The sequence below is a fragment of the Zalophus californianus genome, chromosome 3 (genome assembly GCF_009762305.2).
Source record: "Zalophus californianus isolate mZalCal1 chromosome 3, mZalCal1.pri.v2, whole genome shotgun sequence".
Lineage (NCBI taxonomy): Eukaryota > Metazoa > Chordata > Mammalia > Carnivora > Otariidae > Zalophus > Zalophus californianus.
In genome coordinates this window covers 77,302,202-77,327,381 of record NC_045597.1, presented here as the reverse complement: position 1 = coordinate 77,327,381, position 25,180 = coordinate 77,302,202, and the positions used below count along the sequence as shown (strand labels likewise).

At 40.6% G+C, this 25,180-nt stretch overlaps 1 pseudogene; it reads left to right on the top strand.

Annotated features, from left to right (window-relative positions):
* The window catches only part of LOC113920421, a 53,438-nt pseudogene extending 42,747 nt beyond the window's left edge, over positions 1 to 10,691 (top strand).
* The last annotated feature ends 14,489 nt before the right edge of the window (positions 10,692 to 25,180 follow it).

Sequence of the window (25,180 nt, the reverse complement as noted above, 5' to 3'; positions counted from 1 at the left end):
TTGTATCTATGGACCACATCTTTCTTATCCATTCATCTGTTGAAGGGCATCTCAGCTCCTTCCACAGTTTGGCTATTGCAGACATTGCTGCTATGAACATTGGGGTACATGCGGCCCTTTTTTTCACTACATCTGTATCTTTGGGGTAAATACCCAGGAGTGCAATTGCTGGGTCATAGGGTAGCTCTACTTTTAAATTTTGAGGAACCTCCACACTGTTTTCCAAAGTGGCTGTACCAACTTGCATTCCCACCCACAGTGTAAGAGGGTTCCCCTTCCTCCACCACCTCTCCAACATTTGTTGTTCTTGCCTTGTCAATTCTTGCCATTCTAACTGGTGTAAGGTGATATCTCAATGTGGTTTTGATTTGAATTTCCCTGATGGCTAATGATGTTGAACATTTTTTCACATGTCTATTAGCCATTTGTATGTCTTCTTTGGAGAAGTGTCTGTTCATGTCTTCTATTTTTTGACTTGATTTTTTGTTTTTTATGTATTGAGTTTGAGAAGTTCTTTATAGACCTTGGATACCAGCTCTTTATGACATGACACTTTATGTGGAAAACCCAAAAGACTCCCCGCCCCAAATTACTAGAACTCATACAGCAATTCAGTAATGTGGCAGGATACAAAATCAATGCACAGAAATCAGTTGCTTTCCTATACACTAACAATGTAACTGTAGAAAGAGAAATTAGGGAATTGATTCCATTTACAAAAGTACCAAACACCACCTTGGAATAAACCTAACCAAAGAGGTAAAGGATCTGTATTCTAGAAACTACAGAACACTTATGAAAGAAATTGAAGAAGACACAAAAAGATGGGAAAACATTCCATGTTCATGGATCAGAAGAATAAACATTGTTAAAATGTCTATGCTGCCTAGAGCAATCTATACTTTCAACGCCATCCCGATCAAAATACCAATGGCATTTTTCAAAGTGCTGGAACAAACAATCCTAAAACTTGATCAATATTCTTTTTAACTTTGGTACTAATTTCAGGAAAACACTTCACAGCCAAGACAGGGAGCCTACTACATTAATAAACACAATTATAATTGACAAATAAATTACAATTGGTAAATCTGTAATGAAAAATACAAAATACTTCTCTTGGAAAAGCTACAAAAGGTAAAAGTAGCCAAAGGTATAAAAAACAAGTAAGAAATTAGGCAAGGTTACACTTTTTTAACTGTAAGATGTTTATGACCTATGCCTCTTACTTTTTGAAAACTAGAAAATTAAAAATTAAAATGTCCTTTAAGCTTTCTTATGCATTGCATATAATACTTAAGGTCCTCTCTCAATTTAACTATAGCTAAAAAAACAAAACAAAACAAAGAAACCTCAACTTTGTTATTAATAAGTTATGGTTTTGCTAGATTCTCACTAAAGACTATTTTTTTAAACAAAAATTATATTCACTATGGGCTTCCAATTTTTCCTATAATTCCATTTTAAGGTTCTCTCATTCTATGACGTTGGGAGTTGAGCTACGCTACTCCTTGGTATTGCTGCCTGGGCATCTATTCTGTGGTCTGCAGGAATCTTAAACTGACCCTAGCAAGCACATGCCTTCAACGGCAGCCCACAGAGTCAAAAGTAAGTGTAATTCCTGACGTGACTTCTCCAACAGTCCTTGGAATAAACAGTATCTCTGCCTCCCAGGCCTTCCGTCTTGTGCACGGCTTAGATAAGACCTCTGTGGAGCTTACCAAAAACCCTGCTCTTTTGGTTTGAATTGACCAATCCAGGCTTAGCCTGTGAACCCCATAGTACTCCACCCACAGATCCTAAAAAAGGCGAGTGCCCCAGGTCGCGCCTCTCTCTGTTCACACCCTGCCTTGATCTTCCCCTGTAGCTCCTCCAGCTACTTCCTTCAGGCCCTGTGAGTATGAAGCCTCTCTCTCTCTCAAGTTCTCCTGGTTTGTGTTGAACCACATCTCACCATTCACCATGGGGCATGCTGTGCTTTACTTAACAAGGGTTAATTTGACAGATTCATAACATGTGTGATAACTGATGAAAACCCTCTGAAACAGTCAAATTTGAATATTTATTACAGAATTTTTTTTTGAGAGAGAGAGCGTGGTGGGGAGGGGCAGAGGGAGAGGGAGAGAGAGAATCTTAAGCAGGATCCACGCCCAACGCAGAGCTCCACGCTGGGCTCGCTTGGATAAAACCTGAGCCCAAATCAAGAGTCAGACACTTAACTGACTGAGCCACCCAGGTGCCCCTAATTACAGAATATTTATAGAATATGTACAAGAAAAATAATTTGTTTTATACAAATTTTAGGAAAAAATGAAGATTTGGCTTTATCATGTTTTTGTATATATGGTCTGTTCCCTTGAATTACCAAATTATTACTCAGGGACAGAAATCAATTCACGGTCATTCTTTCAAAGGCACTCAGAGAGCTTTATGCTTCCCTTCATTTTTCTTACCATCTCTGGAATTCTTCCCACTTGCCTTTAGCTCCAAAACCCTGCAAAGCTTTCATGGCCTAAATAATTGGGTTCCTTTGCATTTTTTCTGAAACTTGCTAAATGTGACAGAATCCAAGTCTCCTCAAGGCAGCCAGCCTACTGATTGTAAGAGAGAAACTCCAGGTTAGATCACAGATTCTACAGTGAGTTTCCCTACAACACAATTCCTTCCCCTCCCTTTATCAGTCTTAGGAAAACCATGCTCTGACCCTGAGTCCGCAAGGGGAAATGCAGACAGCAAGTTAATAAAAATACCCTTAATCCCCCCTCATTACTAATTAATCACATCCTAATTAATTAATACCCTTAATTAAGTGCACTGGGAGCCCTTACAGTACCTAGGGCATTGTAAATTCTCAGCAAACGTGAGACAAGACAGGACAAAGTTGGCAGCATAACCTTGAGACTTAAGACCAACCTCTTCTGTATTAACATCACAGATAACTTAATTCCAGTTTTCCTATAGATTACTAATCCATTACAAAATTCAGCCTACATGTCAAAATATCATCCTATAAAGTCATCTTATTGATACTTAAAAAATTCACAAATTCTCAAATTTGTAAGTGCAGAAGACTTACAATGATAGAATTTTACAAGTGAAGCAGATCATTTTTATTATCTTTCCACAATTCCATCTTGGTTCTAAGTTTTAATTTAGTTCAATTAAGCATGTCTAAGTCACTCCTTTAATTATACTGTGAATAGTCATCTTCTACACCGGCATTGCAAGCTGAGGGGGGAAAGGTAGTTTAGGGTCCTGTGCTTTTGGTCACCAAAGTCCTGGCCTGTAAAAGAGAAGACTTACGGGTGCCTGTGTGGCTCAGTCGGTTAAGCGTCTGCCTTTGGCTCGGGTCATGATCCCAGGGTTCTGGGATCGAGCCCTACATGGGGCTCCCTGTTCAGCGGGGAGCCTGCTTCTCCCTCTACCGCTCCCCCTGCTTGTGCTCTCTCACTCTCTCTCTCAAATAAATAAATAAAATTTAAAAAAATAAATAAATAAAAGAGAAGACTTATATTCGAGCTAAATACAAATACAATTTTTCACGCACTTTCCTGTCCACGGCAGCATGAATGCGAGAATAGGACATTCTGCAGACACCAAATCAAGACTGATCTTGTTCCTATAAGCCTTGGTCTCACCTAATACATACATGCGGTCTCAGCTTTTTCCCACCACCCAGCCCATGAGAGTTATTTTTCCGTGGGCACGAAACCCAAAGAGTGCAGGCTTTACAGCATCCTTCTCCCAGGACTGCGTTGCAAGCCCACAGTTCTTGGATGACCAAGCACCTGGCTCATATGGAGTGCCCTGCCATGGCTGCGAGCCCCAACACTCCCCAGTGGTATTCAGCACCAGTCACTCCTCCCCAACACGTGTACCTCTGTTTTCAGTATGCATGGCCATAGCAAATGTAGCAATAGCCACCAAGACCAAGCAAATACGTCTATTTAATCATCTAAAAATCACATCTACCATTCACTAACCCCTTGGGATGCAGCAGTGAAAAACTAGACAGGTGTCTTTTGTCAGGGACGTATATTCTAGAAGGAGTAAATAAACAAATATTTAATATGTCAGGTGGTGATGTCACAGAGTGTGAGGAAATCAGTGTGGTAAAAGAGACACAGGCAGATTGGGCTGGGATCAGATTCTCAAGGTGGGTGGCATTCCAGCAGAGGTTTGGATCAGGTGAAACAAAGCCATGTGGATATGGAGCAGGGGGAGTCCGTGCCCAGCAGAGGGAAAGCAAATGCAAAATCCTGGAGGCTGTAGTCTGCTTAGGTTGTTTAAGGAAAATCAGTGAGACCAACACAGCTAGAGGAGGTTGTGTAAGGAGCGGGGGGAGATGAGGACACATTGTGTTGGGCACCACAGGCCAAGATAAGAACTCCAGCTTTTACTTGGAGTGAGATAGGAAGTCCCTAGAACCAGATTTTGAACAGAGAAGGGACATGATCAGACTTAAGTCTTAAAAGAAGCTTTTTCGCTATTAGATGAAGAAGAGATTATTAGAGGCCACGAGTAGAAGTAAGGACACCTGGTTCATTATATTTGCATCTCCCATAGCCTTTTGTGTTAGGTGTCTATGAATGCATTAGTCTTTTTCCATGTGCCTCATTTGTCACATTTATTGAATGTTTGTGTGCCAGGCATCATGAAGCACACTAGGACCATAAAGGGGATTTAGCACGGTTCCTGCTACCTAAGGACTTATCATTTAATGAATAACACTGATAAAAAAAAAAATAATATACAGAGCATAGGTGTTAGAATCGAGGATTGTACCAAAAATTATTAGAAGAATAATGATTTCCATTATTATTCCTTTCTATTCAAATAATTCTTATTACTCCTTTGAGGTAAAGAAGAAAACCAGGGCTATGCACCAGGACGTGCCAACAAGAAACAGAAGGAAAGAGAAGATTCTAGCAAGTCCCGAGTGCACATGGAATGTAGCCACTCAGACTTCATCTGAACATATCTGTCCACATTTGGAAGTTAATACCTGGTAAAACACATTAGAGGCATGATGGAAAAAGTAAAGAGAAGCAAAGGAGAGAAAATACAATGCCGATGGCCTTGAGGTACGGCAGATCTATGCCCCTGCTTTCCTGCAGGAGCCTGAGAAAGGTTTTAGAAAATGATTTATGTTCTAAACAATCCTGGAAGATAAAAGCAAACCCCACTGAAAATACAGGCTGAGATAAACAGTCAACAGACAGATTTTCCTATATTATATCTTACCAGTTTAAAAGAGTAAATGCAGGCCACCTGGGTGGCTCCAGTAGGTCAAGCGTCTGCCTTCGGTTCAGGTCATGATCCCAGGGTAATGGCATCAAGCCCAGCATTGGGTTCCCTGCTCAGCGGGAAGCCTGCTTCTCCCTCTCCCACTCCCCCTGCTTGTGTCCCCTCTCTCGCTGTGTCTCTCTCTGTCAAATAAATAAATAAAAATCTTTAAAAAAAAAGAGTAAATGCATTCTTGCAAGACTTCATTGATCTCAAGTCATTGTGGATCAATGAAGGGCTCCACAGAAATCAGAGAGAACAAGCGTAAGTAAAGTGGGGCCCACGGCAGTGGTAAGGCAGCAGGTGTTTCTGACCTGGAAAGCTGATAACAGATATGGACAAAGATGTGCCAGGTCACTGCCATAAAAATGAAAACTGGCTTGAAAAAAAAAATGGGTATTTGACAAAACTGATAAAAGGTCAAGTATTGAGTGTGAAGAGGACAAATGTTTTATACTGATTAAAGGTACACCTCATGAAGACATTGAAAACTGTGAAGGACTGAACATAGCATTGCAATATATAAAGTAAATATTTTCAAAAATACAAAGAGAAACTGGCAAACCAGAACCAAAGAGGAAGAGAAAAAGCCCCTCTCAGAAAATGGCAAGTAGGGCGCCTGGGTGGCTCAGTTGATTAAACAACTGCCTTCGGCTCAGGTCATGATCCTGGGGTCCTGGGATTGAGCCCCACATTGGGCTTCTTGCTCAGCAGGGAGCCTGCTTCTCCCTCTCCCTCTGCCTGCCACTCTGCCTGCTTGTGCTCTCTCTCTCCGTCAAATAAATAAAATCTTTAAAAATAAATAAATAAATAAAACCCAGTTTATTAAAGAAAGAAAGAAAGAAAGAAAGAAAGAAAGAAAGAAAGAAAATGGCAAGTAAGCTGGGAAAAAATGACCATATAAAGAATTTGAATATCACAAATATCTAGCTTGCTATGATAGATATATATAGAAATGTGTACCAAACAAATTGAAAATACATTATTTTCAAATACCATGGAACACTTGCAATAATTAGGCAGATGTTAGGTTACCAAAAAATTCTAAAAGAAAAAGTGCTCAAGGCAGAAATTACACTGCCGAAGTTCTGATTACGATGTCACAAAACCAGACAGTACACAACCAAAGGCTAGCCCCAAAGAAACTTTCCACTCAGAAATGTTAAACCACTCTTCGTAACTCAAGATGAAGAAAGACTCCAAATTAAAATTAACAGCTATTCAGCAGTGAGAATAAAATACCACATATTGAAACACAGAATTCGAACAAAGCATTAATCAAGGAAAATTTGACTGTGAAGGTACTTATTAGATATTAAGAAAATTGGGAAACAAGTGAGTAGAGGAGTCAATTCAATAGAGAAGAAAAAAGAGCAACAGTCTGAACCCAAAGCAACGTGCATTAGTCGGGGTGAGGGGAGTAAACTCTGGCGCCAGGCTGCCTGGGATAGAATCCTGCCTCCACCATTCCCCAGCTTGGTCCTCCACAGAATATTCTGAGCTCTCTATGCCTCAGCAAACCAGAGGTTCCACAGTTTTGTTAAAGGATTAAGGGAGATAGTACAAGTAAAATTATTAGCAGAGTGCCTGACTTATAGTGAGCATCAAATAAATACACACTTATTTTAAGAGGAAGACAACAATATCATTCAAGTAGTCAAGGACTCATTTTCTAGTGGCACACGTGGAGCAAGAGTGGGTTCTATTTTCTGTAAATAAGTTACCCTTTACTGAAATCTTAGATCCTCCAAGTGTGCGGGGGTAGAGTGCACACTGATGTCAGAACTGTCCAGAAAGTTCAAGGATGTCTACCAAACATGTAGGGAGACAGTCATGTTAATCCTATACAGACTCTTTCAGAGAATAGGGAATGAACATTCACATTCCAGCTCATTTTATGAAAGCTCCAAAACCTTGATTGCAAAGCTTGAACAGGTCACTACAAGACAAAAACATAGGCTGATCTCCTGTGTGAACACAGATGCAAAACTCTTAAAGTATCTGCAAACCAAATCCATTTATACATAAAAGGATGATATGAGTGACCAAGCTGAACTTATTCTAGAAACACAAAGTTGGCTTATCCTTGGGGAAAAAAACTCAAGCAATGCAATTCATACAGAAGAAAATTAAATAGAATAAACTAGAATAAGATAAAGAAGAAAATTCATAGGATCATCTCAATCTATGCAGAAAAAAATTGAAAAAATTCAACATTGATCGTTAAAAACTCTTAGCAACTAGAATTAGAAGGAAGTTTATTTTTTTTAAAGATTTTATTTATTTATTTGAGAAAGAGAGCACATGAGAAGGGGGAGGGTCAGAGGGAGAAGCAGACTCCCTGCCGAGCAGGGAGCCCGATGCGGGACTCAATCCAGGGACTCCAGGATCATGACCTGAGCCGAAGGCAATCGCTTAACCAACTGAGCCACCCAGAAGGAAGTTTCTTTAGTCTGAAAGAACATAACTATGAAAACATGTTACACAATGGTGGAATGCTAAATACTTCTATTTGAGGTTGGGAAACAAACTGGGATGTCCATTATCTCCCCTTGCATTCACCATAATATTAGAGATCCTAGCCAATACAGTAAAACAAGATAAAGAAATCAAATACATTGATTAGAAATGCAGGAACACAGGGGTATCTGGTTGCTCAGTCGGTTGAGAGTCCAGCTCTTGATTTAGGCTCAGGTCATGATCTCAGGGTTATGAGATCAAGCCCCACATTGGGCTCCATGCTCAGTGCAGAGTCTGCTTGAGATTCTCTCTCCCTTTCCCTCTGCCCCTCCCCCCACTTCCTTGCACACTCTCTTTCTCTCAAATAAATACATAAAATCTTTAAAAAAAAAGAAATGCAAGAATACGATCATTTTGTGTAGGTAATATGATTATACACACAAAAAGCCAAAATAATCTACAAATAAATAGTTATTAAAAGGAATGTTTGATGGGGCGCCTGGGCGGCTCAGCCAATTAAGCATCTGCATTAGGCTCAGGTCATGATCTCAGGGTCCTGGGATCGAGCCCTGTGTCAGGCTCCCTGCTCAGCTGGGAGCCTGCTTCTCTCTCTCGCTCTGCCTCTTCCCTCTGCTTGTTCTCTCTCTCAAGTAAATAAATAAAACCTTTTTAAAAAAGGAATATTTGAGTTTAGTAAGATTACTTTATATAAGACTGATATATAAAACTAATTTTTTCTGAATATCCAAAACAATTAAAAATAATTTGGAATAAATCTAATAAAATATGTGCAAAGTTTCTACACAGAAAATTATAAAACATTGAAAGAAAAAATTGATGTAGAAGAGTAGAAGATATACCATGGTTCCACAAATTGGAAGGTGCAATACTGTAAGGATTCTCTCCAAATTGATTTATTGATTCAATGAATTATCATCCAAAATCCCAATAAGTTCCTTTGTGAAATTGTCAGCTGATTCTAAAATTTATATGGGAATGTGAAGGACCAAGAACAGCCAAAAGGAAGAAAGGTGTGGTAGGACTTGCTCTAATGGACATCAAGATTTATTTTTAAACTACGGTAACTAAGCAGTTACGGTAGTGGCTGCAGAGATAGGCAGAGCGATGAGACAGAATTGGGAGCCCCCAGATAAACCCACACACAGAGATATTTGATTTATGACAAAGATGGAACTTTAAAGCACTACAGATGGTCTTCTTGATAAACAGGGCTGGGAAATTGTGTGTACATATTGAAGAAAGAAATAATCTCTAATTCCAATCTGATCATTTGATCTAACAATGTAGAAGGTAGTCATCACTTTATCAAAAGCAGTTTTCATTGCAGAATGGGCAGAGTGCCCAGGGAACAGTGATCAGCAGCAGCCCAGAGATGAGCAGGACAGTTGCACTAGCAGCCAGTGACCACAGCTGTCCCCACCGAGAGGATCTTCATTGGTGCTCACAGTGCCGAGTGTCGCAACGGACACCACCATCATCAAAACCATGGCTATGACACCTGGCACGACCCCCCTCCTGGCTACTCTGAAGGTGGGCTCTTCTCCAGATATGGTGAGCCACCCAGCCACTCAAACAGCTGACGACTGCAGGTGCCCAGGTGGGGATGATCATGTCCATCTCTTCTTCTGTCAACACGTCCACCCACCCTATCATCTTGGTGCCCAAGTCAGGGACTGTGATGATGGTCCAGCAAGCCAGGTGGCGAGCACAGTGGTGGATTGGGGTCACCAAGACCATAGGTGAAGAGCCCCATCTCTATCACAGAAAGCAGTGCTCTGATTTCCAATCTGGGCCAAGTGATAGTGGTGCTCCAGACCAAAGAGTCCTTGTCAGCTGGGACCATCATGAAGCTGGAGACCTCAGCAGATGGCGAGGCCACTGCCATCTCAGTTCCATGCAGACCAGTGGGTGTTCCATGCAGACCAGTGGGGCTGGGACTAAGCCTGACATACCGGGCATTTGCAGTGTCTTTCCCCAGCACTGCCAAGGCCAGCACAACCTCCATCATCAAGACCATCCCCATATTGGTCACAGGTCTGACAACAGTCCTGGCATCAAGTTCCCCATCACGACTATCACCACCAAGGTGATGACCTCGGGAAGTGGAGCACCCGCCAAAATCATCATTGCTGTCCCCCAAGTTGCCACTGGCTGTGGGAAGCAAGGTGGTGACCCAAGTGGCACTAAAGGTGAACACCATGCCCATTGAGGGGTATTCACCTAGTCACCCTGTCACTGTCTCCACTGTCAAGCCCACCATCACCATGTTGATTGTGAAGAAAACCACAGGCATCACAACCCTCAGCAGAGTAACAGGCACCATTCCCACCAGCCTTGCCAGAGCTGTGACCATGGCACCAGGGCCTCCCTGGCCATGCTCATCACCACCTCGGACACCATTGCCATCCACTCAAGCCAGGTGATCAGCCCCACTGCCATTACCGTATTGGCTGTACAGACCACCCCCACCATCACCGTGCAGCCTACCTCCCAGCCTACCCAGGTGCCTCCCATCACAGTGCCCATGGGGTCAAGTCCCAGCCTGTGTATGGCCTCCCTATGTCTGTTCTAGCCCCGCCCACTAGAGAACAGCCCTTGGCCAGTCACCATTGCTGACTTGGTCCAGGGTGACATGCAGCCAGGCACAGTGATGCTGGTGTGCTACAACCAACCCTGCGAGACCCATGAGATGGGCACCATCTAATACACCCAACACCACCACCCCCATTGGGGGGAGTATGGGTGAGTTTGAGGGTAGGCAGCAGCCCCTGCCTGCCACCCCTACAGGACCACTGGTACCACCATGTCAGTCGGCATTGGTGCCCTGCTCCCTGACACCGTCCTCTCCCACAGGACCCTGGAGTCTAGGTTGGAGGGGGCAGCACCCCCCAGGCCAGTGCTTCATTGCTTCTTCCATGACATAGAGGGTATGCCCCAACCCTCCTGTGAGACACACCAGACAGGCATCATGCACATGGCCATGCTTTTGTCACCTCCAGCATAAGCTCAGACCAACATCCCCCACCATCTGGCACCAGGAAGAGGTGGGGAGCACCCAGGGCAACAGTGTGAACATCAGTAACTCCAACACCATCACACAACTGAGTCCTTTACGCTGACTCGGGCTGTGACCATCCTGACAGTCCACGCTGGTCCAGGGCCCATTGGTGCCACCCACAGAAGAGCTCCAGGCCTTGCCCGGGCCTCACTGGCAGCTGCCAACACAGCAACTCCCTTGCCTCCATACCCTTGATGGGGGTCTCTGCCGAGGTCCTGTCGGGTTCCTAGACCCCCTAACTCCAGGCCGCCATGGATCTGAGCAGTACAGGGAACCCATCTTCTGTTGTGGTGGTCACTGTGCCGGGGGTCATTATGGGTACCAGTGCAATGGTGATACATATTTCCTCCATCTGAGGATGACCCGGGCACCATACCGACTACAACCAGCTTACATAGCAGGAGCGACAGCCTGGTGCAGCCTGGGTGTGTCGTGCTTCCAGGATTGGCGCCAGCGACAGGGCCCTGCAGTGAGATCTCCAGCCTCTGGAGACTGAGACTGTCGGCCTGCTTTCAGGCAGCACCTCCTGCCCAGTCCTCTGGCACCTGTCACATGGGAACTGCTCCCCCAGGCCTGCCACTGCCCTCCCTCCGCATCACCGCCAGCACCGAGATGGGCTATGGGCCGGCCCCCCAAGTTGGGGATTATAGGAAACCAGGAAAGCCAGGTCTGGGGCCCAGCAAGTCAGCAAGCCGCCCTTTTCCTCTCCAGAAATGAAAACCTTTGCGAAGAATTCTGAAGGCCAGAGAGAGGCAGCTTCCCCTCACCTAGATTCCTCTCCTGACCCCCTTCCGCTTCTGGGACACCAGCCACCAGGCCCAAGCGACCCCCACACCTCCACTGCCCACTCAGGAGAGCTGGCTGCCCTGCATGCTCCCTCCCTGCATCTCGGGCTTTTTTGTTTTTGTTTTTTATTTGATTTAATTGACATATAGTGTTAATTAGTGTATTATTAGTTTCAGAGGTAGTTCAGTGATTCATTCAGTTGCATATAACCCCCAGTGCTCATTCCATCAAGTGCCCTCCTTAATGCCCATCAACCAGTTACCCCATCCCCCCATCCCCTTTCCCTCCAGCAACCCTCATTTTGTTTCCTGTGATTAAGAGTCTCTTATGGTTTGGGGTGCCTGGGTGGCTCAGTCGTTAAGTGTCTGCCTTCGGCTCAGGTCATGATCCCAGGGTCCTGGGATGGAGCCCCGCATCGGGCTCCCTGCTCGGCGGGGGGCCTGCTTCTCCCTCTCCCACTCCCCCTGCTTGTGTTCCCTCTCTCGCTGTCTCTCTGTCCAAAAAAAAAAAAAAGAGTCTCTTATGGTTTGTCTCCCTCTGTTTTCATCTTATTTTTTCTTTCCCTTACTATATTTATCTGTTTTGTTTCTTAAATTCCACATATGAGTGAAATCATATATTTGTCTTTCTCAGACTGACTTATTTTGCTTAGCATAATACCCTCTAGTTCCATCCACATCTGCAAATGTCAAGAGTTCATTCTTTTTGATGACTGCATAATATTCCCATATATATATATGGGAATATTATGGTGTATATATATATATATATATATATATATATATATATATGGTACGTGTATATATATATATACCACATGTTCTTGATTCATTTATCTGTTGATGGACATCTAGGCTCTTTCCACAGTTTGGCTATTGTGGACATTGCTGCTATAAACATTGGGGTGCATGTGTCCCTTCGAATCACTATGTTTGTATCCTTTGGATAAACACCTAACAGTACAATTGCTAGGTGGTGGGTAGCTCTATTTTTAACTTTTTGGGAAACTTCCATACTATTTTCCATAGTGGCTGTACTAGATTACATTCCCACCAACAGTATAAGAGGGTTCCCCTTTCTCTGCATCCTCACCCAGCATCTGTTTTTTCCTGACTTGTTCATTTTAGCCATTCTGACTGGTGTGAGGTGGTATTTCATCATAGTTTTGATTCGTATTTCCCTGATGCCAAGGGATGTTGAACATTTTTTTATGTGTGTATTGGCCATTTGTATGTCTTTGGAGAAATGTCTGTTCCTGTCTTCTACCCATTCCTTGACTGGATTTTTTGTTTTTGGGGTATTGTGTTTGATAATTCTTTATAGATTTTGGATGCTAGCCCTTTGTCCGATGAGACATTTGAAAATATCTTTTCCCATTTGGTAAGTTGCCTTTTAGTTTTGTTGACTGTTTCCTTTGCTGTGCAAAATTTTTATCTTGATGAAGTCCCAATAGTTCATGTTTGCTTTTGTTTCCCTTGCCTTTGGAGACATGTCTAGCAAGAAGTTGCTGTGGCCAAGGTCAAAGAGGTTGCTGCCTGTGTTCTCCTCTAGGATTTTGCATCTCGGTTTTTAAACAATCTTGAGCAATGACGGGTACCCACGGATGGTAGCCGCAGCAAGAGGGAAGGCGGATCTGGAAAGCTGAGAGCAAGTGGGACAGCAGCGCCCTTCTTCCTCCTCCCCCAGTGCCCTGCCCCAGGGCTGAACCCCCGGTCAAGTCCAGGCAGGAGTCCGGGCCTTTCGCTGTTCCTCTCCCTTGGCTGCAAGTGAGGCAGGAGGGAAAGGAGACTCCGGAGACAAGGTGACCAAAGTAAAGCCATTTTGGTTTTTAGGCTGACCCTTAACCTAAAAGTGGGCAGGTCCTAACAAGAGTCACAAGATCCTAACTCACAGAAGACTACAAGATCCTACTCCCTCCGGCAGTAAAAGCCACAAAGACCAGACGTTGTTAAAATTGCTCCATGTGGGTAATTTCACAACTCTAATCACAACCCTAAGGCAATGCAAAAACTAACTGCCCCATGTAAATGATGAACCCAAAGTTAAAGAGTAAGCCCCTCTCTAGACATTAGCTAACTTTATTTAAAAGCATAAAAAACCCTTGTTAGAGGTGGGGGGAGGGGGGTCCTCTTCCTCATCTGGGAGGAGAGAGCACTACTTTGTAAAGTAGCTCCTTTCTTGCTTCTAGACTTAATACATCGTTGTCCCTTTCTCTAAAAGTCTTGCTCTTGAATTCTTTCTCACACAAAACCAAGAACCCTCTTGGCAAGGAGCCCAAGGCCCTCCATCTCCAGCCCTGGGCGGACTGACATCAGAGGGGACAGCTGATGGCACAGGTGGGGGGCATGGAAGCAAGGAAAGCCACCCCCAGCCCCCCTCCCAGCTTCTGCTCTGTGCAATGTGTGTCCATCCACGTCTATTTTATTTTGTTCCCTTTTCATTTCCCACCACCTCACAGAGCATACCTGTTTGACGGACGGCACCTCTACCTGGACTTTTCTCAGCAGCCTTGGAACTCCAACCCTTCTCCTTTGCCCCCTTCTTTCCCCTTTAGAGAGGGAGAAGAAAGAAAAAGAAAGAAGGAAAGAAGAAAGAAAGAAACAAACAAACAAACAGAGAGAAAGAAAGAGGGAGAGGGAGAAAGAAAGAAAAAGAAAGAAAGAAAGAAAGAAAGAAAGAAAGAAAGAAAGAAAGAAAGAAAGAAAGAAAACAAAACAAAACAAAAGAAAACAAAAGAAAACAAAAGAAAACAAAAGAAAAGAAAAGAAAAGAAAAGAAAAGAAAAGAAAAAGAAAGAAAGAGGGAAGAAGGAACCCTTGGGGGCTTAAGCAGTGTTCTGTGCAAACCTCCTGACTCTCAACTGACGTAAATACCACTGAACCCGGCTTTTTTCTACCTTTAATTGGGGCTGGGGGCCGAACCACCAACCCTGCATTTGTTGTAGTTCTTAATGTTGGAATTGATGAAGTTAACTTTTTATTGTAATTTAAGCTTTAGCACATACGTAGGTTTCCCTTTTCAGAATTTTTTTTTTTTTTTTTTTTTTTTTTTAGCATTTTCTCCTTGGCTAAGCCAAAGCAGTGATCTTTCTGGAGGAAAGGTAGAATCTCCCCTGTTGGCCCAGTTTGCTCTTGCTGACCCATGCCCTCTGCCGCTTCACCTGTCCCCAGGGGGACAATGGAGGGGTGAGCTGTCAAACCTCACTCCTCACCTCTTGCAGTGATGCAAGCACTGTGGGAGGAAGAGTCACCCTTGATCAGGTGTCCAAATGGAAGAAGTGGCTTCCTGTTAGGGCAAATCAATCAATCAATCAATCAATGGGAAAGTTTGAAAAAGGGGTTGAGAACACTAAGGATACTGCTGTTGATGGATGGTGAATTCCAGCGGGCAGAGTTGAAGAGTTTCAGTAACTGGGGAGGGATGGGAGGTGGGAATAAAACAAAAGATGTGCAGAGGCAATGGGCAAAGTGCAGGGAATGAAGAGCGACCAGAAATCTTGGAGATTTTATAACAGATAGGACAAAAGACAATAAACTTAGTCCTCGTGGATTCAAGGCAGATAATCTACTGAGGCTGAAAATTGAAAGTGCTATCTGGTTACTGGACCCTGCTCGGAAGTTCAAGATTTCTGTGTGATAAACCATCCTCTCTCCCATCTATGAATATGGCTCCACGTAGTGCAGGAACCTGTGATCTAAAGAGGCAAATTATCTGCCAAATTCAACAGCAGATATCCAATACATAACCAACGGCATGAAAGCTTCCATTTGGGGAAAGGGAAGAATAGGAAAAACTCAGTTGCCTCTGCTCCATAGATATATTATTAAATCCCGCAGTAAGCACATGGTGTGCCTTCCAAGTATGGCAAACACTAATTTTACAAATGTTTCACCTCTGGTAAACATGGGCGGCTATTTTTTCAGCCTTCAGCATCAATTTCTTCACCAACTTTTGCCCAACCACCAACACAATCCCACATAGAGGTGCCTGGGTAGCTTCGTTGGTTGAGCATCTGACTCTTGATCTCAGCTCAGGTCTTGATCTCAGGGTCCTGAGTTCAAGCCCTGCATTGTCCAGCATAGAGCCTACTTAAAAATAATAATAATAATAATAATAATAATAATACCACATAGTTTCCATTTTGTTTCAGCGGCATTCTGATTGAAGGTACACATTTCTGTATATGTTCAATTAATACTAGCTGCCATAATAAATTCCAAAATCTCAGTGAGTTAAACCTATGCAGTGTTTTCTTGCCTAGGTAAGAATACTGAGTTTTTCTGGTTGGTATGCACTCCCAGAAAACTCAGACGTGCAGACACCTTTCAGGGAGTAGCTCTGCATTCTATAAAATAAGGGCTCACAAGGTCATGCTTAGCATTGTGGCCACTTTACCCAGCAATAGGACATAAGAAAATAGAAGGACCTCCCAAATATGCATCATACCTGGAACTGATATGCATCACTTGATAAAACTTTATCATTCACTGATAAAACTCTATCAAGTCATTTTACAAGAGGCTACAAAACTGTAGTCTAATCTCTATAGGAAGAAGAAAAGAAGGGTTTGTGCATTAGGTAATAGTCTCTGTCACACTGGCATGTATATTTTGGGAAAGTAAGAACTACAAGTGGGACCTGCTGTTTCACCTACAGATATTAAAACAGCGAGGCTTGAGTGAAGAGAGATACCTGTAGACAGGATAATCCTCTAATTTATTGTTCCAACTTGGGATACTTTGGAAAGTGAAAAAGTGTCTCAAAAGAATTCAAATCATATAATTTTTAAAATACTCACATATTGACTAACATATAAGGTTATTATATTGGTGGCCAAATAGAATAATTCTATTCACAAACTTTAAGAGATATTTTCAAACACTTTAAAATTATTTTAAATAATAAATTGCTCTCTAAAAATGAGAAAATTTATTCTAAAGAAAATGTTTTTTAAAACATTTTTATATTGATTTTCTGAGCCATAAGAAATAACAAGCAGAAAATTTGAGCACGTGGGTGGCTCAGTCGGTTAAGCGTCTGCCTTCGGCTCAGGTCATGATCCCAGGGTCCTGGGATTGAGTCCAGCATTGGGCTTCTTGCTCAGCAGGGAGTCTGCTTCTCCCTCTGCCCCTCCTCCCACTCATTCTCTCAATCTCTCTCTCTCTCTCTCAAATAAATAAATAAATAAATAAACAAATTATCGTTTAAAAAAAGCAGAAAATTATTCTTGCTACACATTCACATACCTTAGTTTCTTAATGGTATCAGCACCTATTACAATGTTTTTCTCCAAGAATGTATTTTTTTCAATATGATCTCATTTTTTAATATTTTTATAAAATTGCCTGTATTCTCCTTTAAAGCTTTTAGTAAATAAATTTAAAATCATTGTCCTGTCAACTGACTCTTCTATGTAGACCATGATCTTTTTAAATGAGAAAATAGAATCTTTAAGTAGAAAGATACCTATTAGAGCAAATTCTGCTAAATAGAAAATATTCTTAATTCTACTTTTTATATTGAAATATGTAAATATTTCAGCTCGCCTTTTTTATGGATACTGTTTGTTTGCTTTCATTCAGAATGCCTTTTCCCAATAACTGTATTTTACAAGGCAAAACTCATGTAACATATCACTACTTTCGATTCTTTTAGGAGTTTCACAAATTTATATGGTGCAACATCTCAACTTCATTCCATCCCAGTAAAGAATGCACTTTATCCAATTAGGACAAGAGTTCCAATAGAACATTCATCACTTGAGGAGAAAAATTTTAAAATGCCATTGTAGAACTTTAAAATTATATCCTTTGTAACTTTAGATTCTTCATTTAATTTGTTCATTTTCTCTTTTCTTTTTAGGCATAAAATGCAGTATGTTCCTGTTTGCGAGCTTTGTTTTTAGTAATTACAGTTGGTTTAAACATCTAAAGTATTTCAGTATTTTGAATAAATATTCTCAATTGATTTTGAATAAAATGCAACTAATGTTTTGACATCATGCTCTCCCAGGTTGCTCTTGAGACTTGCCCAGACGAGGAACAGATATTCTGTAGGTGAATCTACTCCTCTTCTCACTCTGCCCGGGACCCCTTGCCCGTCGTTCCTACTTATGGCAGTGAGTGCAAAGTTGGGGTATTACCAACATCAAAGAGATCACATTCCAGAAAATGGAGTGGTAACGGCCTAAAGTGTTCCAAAGGAGACAAAGTTGGAAGATGTGTTGTTCTATGTGCATACTCTAAAATTCCAATGGCAAATCTATGATGAGCAAATGCATTATCAATTACAGTTACCTTCATACTCTGAGGTAGGTTTGCATTTGTGTACTCAAGCACAGTAAGCGCCTTTGAGAGACTTGTGGGTGTCCAGCATTCACGGCAGCAGCACCATGGATGGTGCAGCTTCATAATAATGATGTGACCAGCACTAAATGAATGGAATTAGGGAACTGTAGTAGTCTCTCACCAGAGGCAGGTTCCAAAGAGCTTGGGAGGGAAGTCTTTTTCAGTTAGAGTCTCCAAATGAGACTGCAGTCCCAAATGCCATCTTGATGTCAGCCTTGGGAGACCCTGAGCAAAGGACCCAGGTAAGCTCTGATGACTCCTGACTCAGAAACTGTTAGATAATACATTTATATTGTTTCAAGTTGCTATTTATGGTAATTTCTTGTGCAGCAATAGGAAATTAGAAAACTGGGAGATATCCCATACTGCTCTCTCTCTTCACCTCTATACTCTTCACCTAATATGCACTAAAATCTAATATTTCAAATTTTAAGTTCTTCTTTTTTTAAGATTTTATTTATTTATTTGACAGAGAGAGAGATGAGAGAGAGCGCTAGCAGGGGGAGCAGCAGAGGGAGAGGGAGAAGCAGGCTTCCCGCTGAGCGGAGAGCCCAATGCAGGGCTCGATCCCAGGACCCCAGGATCATGACACGAGCCGAAGGCAGACACTTAACTGACTGAGCCACCCAGGTGCCCCTAATATTTGAGATTTTATTAATCCACTTCTTCTATCTCTGTTGTTACTTTTTATCTTAGCCCACACCATCACCACCTGTCAGCTGGATCACTATGCAGTTATTCTAACTGACCTTACCACATTCAGTCTTGTTCTCTATAAATCCATCCTTATCCTGCAGAATGACTGATTTTTAAAAATCTGATCATGTCATTCTTCAGTTAAAATCTTTCAACTTCTGGGGAGCCTGGGTGGCTCAGTTGGTTAAGCATCTGACTTTGGCTCAGGTCATGATCTCAGGGTCCTCGGATCGAGCCCCGTGTCAGGCTCCCTGCTCAGTGGGGAGTCTGCTCCTCCCTCTATCCCTCCCCTGATCATACTCACTCACCCTATCTCAAATAAAATTTTTAAAAATCTTTTAATTTCTTCACATCAAAGCTACTCTTTAGTGACAATGTATGTTCTAAGGCACTGGGATAAAACCTTTATGAATAGAATTAGAATTAATTTTGACAATTCCAGGAGGTAGGTACCATTATTTTCTTAAATTTTTTAAGGTGTTTTTGTTGTTGTTGTTTTTAAAAGTAGGCTCCATGCCCAAGGTGGGGCTAGAACTCACAAGGCTGAGATCACGATTACATGCTCTACTGATGGAGCCAGCAAGGCACCCCTATTATTATCTTAACTCTTAAGTGGAAGGCCTTGAAGCTTATAGAAACTAGGCCCTGAGGCTCACAGAAACGGAATAAGCTCACCCAGGACTACACAGTCATTAAGGGTAAGCCAACCCTGACATCTCTCAGTTTCTTGAATATACGTACCTTCTCTCACTTGCCAGAGTATTCACTTTGCCTAGAAAACCTCAGCCATCTGCTCTCACCCTCCCCTTTCTTTATCCTGTAGGACTCAGATTAAAGTTTATTTCTCCACAATGCCTCCCCTGAACTTCTGGAGTACATTAGGTCTCCCTGCTATGTACTTGTAATTTCCTTTCTAAACTACATCTGTGTAGTCTTATGATCAAGTGATCTCAAAGTCCCTGCAAGCTCTAAAAATGACTGATTTCACCAAGTTTGGGACAGTTTCTTATTATAAGAAGTTGGAAATAGATTGCTTTGTATTTTAAAAAATTTTCCATAAACTCTTTGATAATTCAGTGAAGCTTATCATTTTATTTATTCTTGAAGATTCTGCCTATGTAAGTGTATTCTAAAATAGTTCATCATTATGATGATATGATTAAACATCTCGAAATACAAATAAAAGCATCTTTTGGGTATTCTGCTCAGAAAAGAATAATAAACTGCCTGTCTGGCAACAACAACATGTCACTTCCTCCAGCGGAAATGTAGTCTCACTTTTCTGACCCAAAGAGACTCGACTAATGTTCTCATAAGAAAGTTACACAGCCAAAGAGCCCTTGTTTCAGCGCTATTAGGAACACCATTATTCCACTTTAATAGATGTGTTGTCTCACATATTCTAGAACCATTTGGGAACCATTAAACAGACAAAATGATAAAGATTAAAAGTTATTATAGTTACTTTCAGAGCCATAGTTAGACTAATGCGTCTTTAGTAAGGACAACTCACACATCAAAAACAGTCTTAGAATACTATCTGTTAACTTTTTCATAGAGAAAATTACTAAGGAGGAAAAGAAAGGATTATAGGCACAATCTTTACAAACATTGATATTTATCTGGCAAAAATATAGGTTGGGAGGAAGAAAGAAGAAGGTGAAGGTTATGAAATTATAGACACAGTGCCATAGTAAGTTTGATGTATATATACATTCTTCTCTGTCGAGTATCTATTTTAACAACACAACCCCAGGCAACTTTTTGATGGCATGCTATAGAATGGTTAGAATGGCTTACTGTTTACACAAACAAACAAAAGCATTAAATAATTTATTTGATTGTACTTATTTAAGAAGAGAAGAAAATAAACAGTGTAGATTAAGACCACATAGCAAAGCAATATAATACTTAAAACCATGAGGTTCAAGTTGTTATTGGGGTTTGGGATATTTTTTAAGTTTCAATGAAAATTGCATTAGTTAAGCCTGTTTGGGATACAAATAAAATCACAGATTTAACTAATTTAACCATGAAAGTTTTCTTTCTTTTTCATTTAAGATTTTATTTATTTATTTAACAGAGAGCAGGAGTCGGGGGGCCAGGGTTTGGGGTACAGGGAGAGGGAGAAGAAGACTCCCTGCTGAGCAGCCCCCCCCCCCCGTGTGGGACTCGATTCCAGGACCCTGGGATCATGACCTGAGCCAAAGACAGATGCTTAACTGACTGAGCCACCCAGGCACTCAAAAATTTTCTTGAATACCAGGAATAAAAATGCATATGGAATTCAGAGAAAGAGCCCAAGGGGCACTAAACACCATTAAAACTGTGTTTTGGTATCTCTCATGTCTGCTTCTCTCAGCATGTCGACTTCATTTTTTTCTTACTTAAGGATGGCTTTCTACACATGGTGAAAACACAATCTCTAATAACTACAAAGTTTTATGTCTTAAAACTTAAAACTTAAAACTTATGACCTCAGTCACCTGAGAAACCTTTCCTTCACACTGTCTCTGGTCCCAAGAATGAAAGTGACCAGGAAATAGGCGCAGTGATGCAGTTGGGGTTGAGAGCCACACAATCAATTGTGATCACATTAAAAAAATGGGAGCTCCTGAGAATAAGAAATGGAGAGAATGAGGGATGGTGATATTCACAGAAGCCTGATTCAGGTCACCTCAAATCATGGATATCCACTCTACTAATACAGGTGAAAGGTGTAACAGTTTATGACATTAATGGAAAAATTTCCTAGCAATAAAATGACTTAAAAATAGAGAACAAGGTCAGCAAGATGAAATAGGAATTCCCAACCCTACTTTCCCCACAAAAACACTGATTTAACAAGATATGTGGACCAAAATATTGGTATCTAGATAATCCCCAAATCCAGTTAAGAAGTTTTAGTACACCAGGAGAGCACAAAGCTAAGAACAGCTGTACTGAGATGGATTAGAAGATCCATTTCACTCTACCTGAGTGAAAGCACCTCTCCCAAGCTGGCACAGCATAACATTGGGAAAGTACAGCCCTACTAGCTACTTTTCCCTCAGGGAGAAAGAGAAGACTAGAGCATTCATGCATCCAACATTGTGGTTTTTCAGAGAGCTATCCAAGGGCCTAATTTATGTCTCACTTCGTTTGGAACACTGATGGAACTAACTTAGTTTATATGCCACTGTAAACAAAGAAGGATGGGAGTGGCTTGCTGTAGCTGGCACAGCTTGGCATGACTGGGAAAACATGCAGAAGTCAAAGCTTCTCCCGCAGGGAGGAGAAGAAGAAGTGGAACATGTGTCCAGTGTTCAAGCTTTTCTGATGACTGCCTGAAAAACTCGTAACTGTTTGTCTGTCTTAGGGCACTGATGGAAAGCCAGCACACTTTCAATGCCTTGTGGCTGGGGAGAACAAAGAGAGAATTAGGCAATTACTGCTGTAGAAACAGAGAACTTTCAGTATCACCCATAGACACCAGATAAAGCAAGGGTTATAGGCTCCTGAAAAATAAACTGGCCATGCCTCTCTAATTAATAAAGTGCTTGCACAGGCCTAGAGAAGCCACACCTTCCCCCACAAGTTTTTAGGTGCCCTGAAAATCTCTAGTTAGTCTGTTTAATGAACATCTTCCCCAGAATGAAATCATAAGGACTGGGAGAGGCAGCTGGTTTTACAAATGGGCATATTCCAACACAAAGTTGGAAACAAAGAAAATGGCACCCATAAAAAGAACAAAATAAAGCTCTAGAAATTGAGCCTAAAGAATCAGAGATATATAAATTACCTAAAGAACTCAAAATCATCATCATAAAGGTGTTCTGGGAGCTCAAGAAAATAACACATGAATAAAAAAGAATATCAACAAAGAGACAGAAAATATTTAAAAAAAAAACAGAAATTCTGGAGTTGAGGAATACAATAATATCCTTCAAAAGGAAAGATAATTAAAGATTTTTCCCATTTAAAAAAAAAGAAAAGGAGTTAAGGGAGTTCACCAGTAGACCTGTCTTATCAGAAATGACAAAAGGAGTCCTTCAAGTTGAAATGCAAGGATGCTAAAGAGCAACATGAGAGTATAAAACTCTCTGGCATAGGTAAATATATAGGCAAATATGGAATACTTAAATACTGTAACAGTGGTGCATAAATCATGTTTAATTCTAGTATAAGTTGAAAGATAAAGGTAAAAAAGATAACCATAACTATAAACATATTCTAATCAATACACAATACAATAAGATGTAATTTTTGACATCAGTAACAAAGTGTGGAGAGAAGGAGAATTAAAAATATAGACTATTTGTATGTGATTGAAGTTAAATTGTCATCAGCTTCAAATAGATTGTTATAAATAAGGCCCATGGTGACCACAAAGAAAATATCTATAGAAGATACACAAAAAGAAAATAAAAAAGTAACCAAAGCATGTCACCACAAAAAAATCAAAGAATCACAAAGGAAAACAGGATGAGAGGAAAAGATGAACAGAAAAGCTATAAGATAGACAAAAAGTAATTAACAAAATGGCAATAGTAAGTCCTTCCCTATCAGTAATTACTCTAAATATAAATGGATTAAACTCCCAAATCAAAAGAGTAAATGAATGGATTAAAAAAAGATCCAACTATATATAAGCTGGCTATGAGACAGGCTTTAGATTTAAGGACACACACAGGTTAAAAGTGAAAGGGTAGAAAAATATATTCCATGCAAATGTTATTCAAAAGAAAACAGGGTTGTCCATACTTCTACCAGAAAAAAAAAAAAGACTTTAAGTTAAAAACTGTCACAGGACACAAAGAAGGACAGTATATAATGATAAAAGGGTCATTACATCAGGAAGATAAAATAATTATAAATATAGTCATCCAACATCAGAGCACAAATGTATCAAGCTGACTTTGACAGAAGTGAAGGAAGAGACAGCAACACAATAATAGTAGAAAATTAAAATAGCTCACTTTCAATAATAAATAGAACATCCAGACAGAATATCAATAAGGAATTAGAATACTTAACACTATAGACCAAAGGAAGCTAACAGAAATATACAAGACATTCCACCTAACAACAGCAAAATGCACATTCCTCTCAAGTGCACATGGTACATTCTCCAATCTAGACCAGAGAGGCCACAAATCAAGCCTAAAAAATTTAAGATGGTTAAAACCATACCAAATATCCTTTCTAACTACAATGCAATGAAACTAGAAATTACTAGCTGAGAGAAAGCTTGAAAATTCACAGATATGTGGAAATTAAATAACACCTTCTTGAACAATGAATGGGTCAAAGAATAAATCAAAAGAGAAATTCGAAAATACCTTGCAACTCATGAAAACAAAAACACAATGTATTAAAACTACAAGATGCAGCAAAAACAATATGAAGAAGGAAGTTTACAGCAATAAAGCACACATTAAAAAAAGATCTCAAACAACCCAACTGTATATCTCAAAGAAGTAAGAACAACAACAAAAGAAGGCCAAAGTTGGCAAAAAAGACATAACTTAGAGCAGAAGTAAATGAAATAGAAAATAGAAAGACAATAGAAAAAAACAGAATAAACTAAGAGTTGGCTTTCTTCAAAGATCAGTAAAATTGACAGACCTTTAGGTAGATTAAATCAGGAAAAAAGAGAGAAGACTCAAAAAAATCAGAAATTCAAGAGAAGACATTACAACTGATACCACAGTAATTTAAAGATTGTAATAGACTACTTTAAACAATTATATGCCAACAAACTGGATAACCTAAAGGAAATGGACAAGTTTCTGGAAAGCTACAACCTACCAAAACCTAATCATGAAGAAATAGAAAATGTAAACAGACCTGCAACTAGTAAGGAGATTAAATTAATAATAATAAAAAAATCTCTCAACAAAGAAAAGCTCAGAACTAGAAAGCTTCACTGGTGAATACTGTCAAACATTTGAGGAAGAATTAACACCAATCCTTGTCAAACTCTTCCAAAAACTTGAGGAGAAGGGAACACTTCCGAATTTAAGTAACTGAGACAATAACTTGATAGCAAAGATAGAAAAAGACTACAAGAAAACTACAGGCAAATATCCCTGAACATAGATGCAAAAATTCTCCAAAAATATTAGCAAACCAAATTCAACAACCCATTAAAAGAATCATACAGCATGACCAATGAGAATTATCTCTGGGATGCAAGGATAGTTCAACATACAAAAAGCAATTACTATGATACACCACATTAACAGAAGAAAGGATAAAAATTGTATGATCATCTTAATAGACCAATAAAGACCATATATGACAAGCCTACAGCTAACATCACACTCGGTAGTGAAAACTGAAAGCTTTTCTTCTAAGATCATGACAAGGATGCCCATTTTCTTCACTTTTATTTAATGTAGTACTGGAAGTCCTAGCTGGAGCAATTAGGCAAAAAAAAGAAATAAGAGGCATTTAAATTGGAAAAGAAGTAAAAAAAAAAAAAAAACTCTGCAAATGACATGATCTGCAAATGCAGAAAACCCTAAAGATTTCAGGAAAAAAA